Source organism: Gavialis gangeticus, unplaced genomic scaffold (genome assembly GCF_001723915.1).
Source record: "Gavialis gangeticus isolate Ggan-Ray unplaced genomic scaffold, GavGan_comp1, whole genome shotgun sequence".
Classification (NCBI taxonomy): Eukaryota; Metazoa; Chordata; order Crocodylia; family Gavialidae; genus Gavialis; species Gavialis gangeticus.
In genome coordinates, this window is record NW_017728992.1 from 107948727 (window position 1) to 107953472 (window position 4746).

At 48.4% G+C, this 4746-nt stretch overlaps 1 protein-coding gene across 8 annotated transcripts in view; it reads right to left on the bottom strand.

Moving 5' to 3' along the window:
- The window catches only part of TRAPPC8 (trafficking protein particle complex 8), a 142077-nt gene that overhangs the window by 34434 nt on the left and 102897 nt on the right, over positions 1 to 4746 (bottom strand). The gene's annotated exons all lie outside the window — the stretch shown is intronic.

The following is a 4746-nucleotide window of genomic DNA, read 5'->3' on the forward strand; positions in this document are numbered from 1 at the left end:
GGGGAAGTGTTATACATGCATAAGAATGCTTGAGATTCTGATATGGCTCAGAACCCACTACAACCTAGCATTCATCTTGAATGCCTGTGAGCTGTCAGCTTCATAGATGGGAAACTTAAGTTCAAAAGAAGCTGCATGACTTGCACAAGTTTACGTAGAAAATCAGAGGAAGAGCATGTGGGACTGAACATGGGCATCTTAAATCTATGATTAGCTATCTAACCCCTGGACCAGTTTTTTCTAGAGCTTAAAAATAATCTTCCAAGTACTCTAAAATACTATGAGAATTAAACGAAAGGAACAGTCAGCCTTAAAGATCAACTGCAAAGCTGAAGTAAAAAGCTAAGTTACCAAATTTTTTGAATACCTTCTAGAACAACATTTCTCGACTCGTGCGTCATGACCCAAAAGTGGCTTGCAAGAACATATGAAAGGGTGATGAACAAACTTTAAAAATGGATTCTCCTTTAATGGAGAAAAATGTCAGAAACCATGGGTTTTCCCTTGCAGGCCGGAAGAGTTCCAGCCTGCAAGGGGATGTTTGGGGCCCCTCTGCCCCGCACACCCACACCCAGCCCAACACACTGCAGGGAACTGGATCGGGACTGGCCAATGTTTACAAATGGTGCTGGTAGAAAAGGTTGAGAACCACTGCTCTAAAACAAAAACAGGCTGTAGGTTAATCTGGATCTTTCTCCATCTTCTTGCCCTGTCATTAGATGACATCTTTCTTATCTAGAAAGTGCCAAGGTGGCAGAGGGAGGAGCCAGACAACCCCTCCTCACAAAGTACCAAACAATTAACACACTAATTCTGAAGCCAGGATAGCTATTATTGCCATTGCACGGCAACAGTATCACACATGATAAAAGGGATTCCTCAATTAATTTAGTAGTCATATTAAACTTACTAAATGTAAACGTTAATAATAAAGTAAAGATGTCTCCAGCATATTTTTGTTTTAATAAATTGGGATCAAATTGTATATTTGGAGAGTATGCTATAACAATCAACAGTCAATGAAAGTTATATACACATGCACACAATTTTTTTATACATATATATTCTCGTTCACACACTATGTATATATAAATTTATATACATTTCATGCAAGTAGTCCCCCCCCATAGAAGCCTGCTTCTAAAAAAAAATCTGTATTCCCTTTATATTAATTATGTTGTAGAACAGTAAGTGAAACTGAATTATTGGTAAACATAAGCTGTATTCATGAAACTTAAAAACAGATCAATTAAAACAATATTTAAACTAATCTCCATAGGACATACTGACCAGTTTTAATAAGAAACTAAAGAAAGCTTTTGGAGATGAGACTTTGCCCCAGACTGACAAATTGATAGGGCTCCACAAAACTTCGGTAGCCAATTCTATTTGGAGATTTGACCTGATTCAGTGGCTGAACTTCTGAATCATGATCAAACTGGGAGACCCATTACAAGGTCCAAATTGAATCAGAAGCCTCCAAATTGATTCAGAAAAAGATTGGGAGATTCAGAAGGCAGGCTTGCAGCAAAAAGAAACTGAGAAGGGAGGAAGACTGCTCTGATACTGACATCTGTAGCTGGCTAGTGACTGTGATCTTTCCCTGAGTTCCCTTCCAATCACAGTGCTCTGGGGGAGGGACACAGAAACAACATATAAGGCTGCATGTGAAGCGATCTGTGCCTTTTGTGAACTCTCTCTCAAACCAGACCAGCAGCATCTGAAAGACTCTGCCTTGCGATCTACTCTCTTGGTAGCTAACTAGTCTCTCTCCTGTTTTCCCTGTGTCATCACTGTGCACTGCAGGAAAGCACGACATATATTACAAACACATACACATTTTGCAGCACACCAAACATTATGAAGTGTGCAGGAAAGGCAGGTGCCAGGTCTACTGGCAGGGGAGGGAGAACTGCAAGTCCCCCCTACCCTCCCCCCACAATATAGATGCACCCTCTTTTCCTAGCAGCGATGAGCCTTCTACTGCTAGCGGGAGCCGTGTCTGCACTTGCACCACCTCCGCTAACACCAGCATAACAGTCTCCATCCCAATTTCAGTTTCCATCATGAGCCTTCCAGTGCCACAGAAGGAGCTGGATCTGGAAGCAGCAGAGCCATGCACTATAGCTAAGGAAATTCTGGGGAAGGAGGGGGAAAATCTGAGTGTGTGTTCCACACCCTTCAAAGTTCCCCTACAAGCAGGTCTCTTCTACAAGGCACTTTAGAGGAGGTTGTGGGGGCAGGTGGCTCAGCTCCTTCTCCTGCTGTGCCTCTGCCTGGTGAAGAGGGGGATAAGGCAGGATGGATCCCCACCCTCAATCCAGAAGTGGGTGGGTAATGTAGTGTGGGATCATTTTGAGGTGGCAGATGATCCCAGGTATGCTACCTGCCATCAGCCGGGGCAAGGAGGTGAAACACTTTACCACCACAGCGATGCTGCTGCATCTCAGGAGGCAGCACCCCCTTGCCCTTCTTTCTCCTCAGGCTGGCATCAGTGGGAGCGTGCCCAGAAAGAAGTCTCCAATGCCCCCGTCTCCAGGAAGCCGAGGCAAGCCATCCTGGACCAGTAGGGGAAGGCAGGGACAAAAGGGGGCATGTTCCCAATGCGAGCAAGGTCACCCAGAGCATTGGATGCTTGCTCTGGATGGCCAACCCTTCTCCTTTGTTGAGCATCCAGGGTTCAGGCAGCTCTCATGGCACTTGTGGCCCCATCACACCAAGAGAACACACACACACACCATCTTTAGCAGGATGGTGGTGCCCTCCCTGTATGAGGTATGCAGGCAGCACTTAAGGGAGCAGCTGTGCAAGGCAGGACTGCAGGTGGCCTTACACTTCACTTCAGACATCTGGAGCAGCCAGGGTGGATATTGCACCTACCTCTCCCTTAAAGGGCACTAGTGCGAGCAGTTGTTGGTGGGCTCTTCTTCAGCCAGAGGTGATAGATGAGTCCCACACAGCAACAGAGATCATGGAGGCCATTAAATGCACGGTGAAGGGTGGCTTGTTGGGCAGGGCGAGCTCACCTGAGGGTTCATGGTCACCGACAATGAGGCCAATATGGCCATAGTTTCATAGTTTCTAGGGTCAAAAGGGACCTGAGTAGATCATCTAGTCTGACCACCTGCCATGGCAGGAAAGAGTACTGGGGTCAAATGACCCCAGCAAGGTGGTCATCTAAGCCCCCAGGGTAGGAGCCTGCACCACTTCTCTTGGAAGTTGGTTCCAGATCCGAGCTGTCCTAACCGTGAAGTAGCGCCTCCTGATATCTAGCCTAAACCTACCCTCTCCCAGCTTGTGACTGTTATTCCTGGTCACTCCTGGCAGTGCTCGGGGGAACAGGGACTCCCTCAGTGCCTGCTGATCCCCCCTGACTAGTTTATAACAGGCCACAAGATCCCCCCTCAGCCTTCTCTTCTGGAGGCTGAACAGGTTCAGATCCCGTAGCCTCTCCTCATAGGGCCTGCCCTACTGTCCCCTGATCATGTGAGTGGCCCTCCTCTGGACCCTCTCCATGCTGTTCACATCCCTCTTGAAGTGTGGCACCCATAACTGGATGCAGTACTCCAACTGCGGCCTGACCAGCGCCTCATAGAGGGGGAGGATCACCTCCTTGGACCTGCTCAAGATGCATCTGTGGATGCATGACAAGGTACGGTTGGCCTTCCTAACTGCTTCCCCACACTGCCGGCCCATGTTCATCTTGGAGTCAATGACGACTCCAACATCCTTTTCCGCCTCTGTGCTGACAAGAGGGGAGCTCCCCAACCTGTAGGTGTGGTGCCAGTTGTTCCTCCCCAGGTGCATCACCTTGCACTTGTCTGTGTTGAATCCCATCCTATTCTCATCCGCCCACCTTTGTAACCTGTCACGGTCTGATTGTAGCCTGCTTCTTCCTTCTAGTGTGCCCATGTCCCCCCACATCTTAGTGTCATCAGCAAATTTGAACAGGGTGCTTTTTACCCCCTTGTCCAAATCACTGATGAAGATGTTGAACAGCGCAGGCCCGAGGACCGAGCCCTGCCCCACATTACCCGGGACCTTCTTTTTACCCCCTATGTATTTAAAGAAGGACTTCTTATTGTCCTTAATCTGGGAAGCTAGTCCTAATTCCATCTCTGCCTTGGCCTTCCTGACTGCCCCCCCACATACCCGAGCAACTGCAGTATAGTCATCCCTGGTGATGACCCCTTCTTTCCATTGGGTGTACGCCTCCCTTTTAGCAAGGATACATTCCTGGATGCTTTTGGTGAAGGCAGTGCATGATGCCAACTTTGTTGGCATCCGCTGCGTGGCACGCAAGTTCCACCTTATAGTCAGGGATGTCTCGGAGGGGGCAGGGCTCCTGGTGATGGTGCTGTCAATAGCAGCCAGCTCATTCCAAAATGCAGGAAGGTGATGGGCTACTTCCACCAGAGCATCAAGCGGGACAAGATGCTGCAGGAGAAACAGGCAGAGCTGAGCATCCCGCAATGCAAAATCATGCAGTATGTGGACACTTGGAACTCCACATACCTGTTGCTCAAATGGCTGGTCCAGCAACAGAAGGCCATCTATGAGATGGCCTTGCTCAGGGAGACTGGGATCAGAGCCCCCTTCATAGATTTTATAGACATTTGGGCTGGAAGGGACCCCAGAGGATCGTTGAGTCCAGACCCCTGCCCAAGGGGCAGGAAGTCAGCAGGGATCATAGGATAGCAAGAAGAGCATCCAAATGTGTTTTGAAGGCATTCAAAGTGGGTGCTT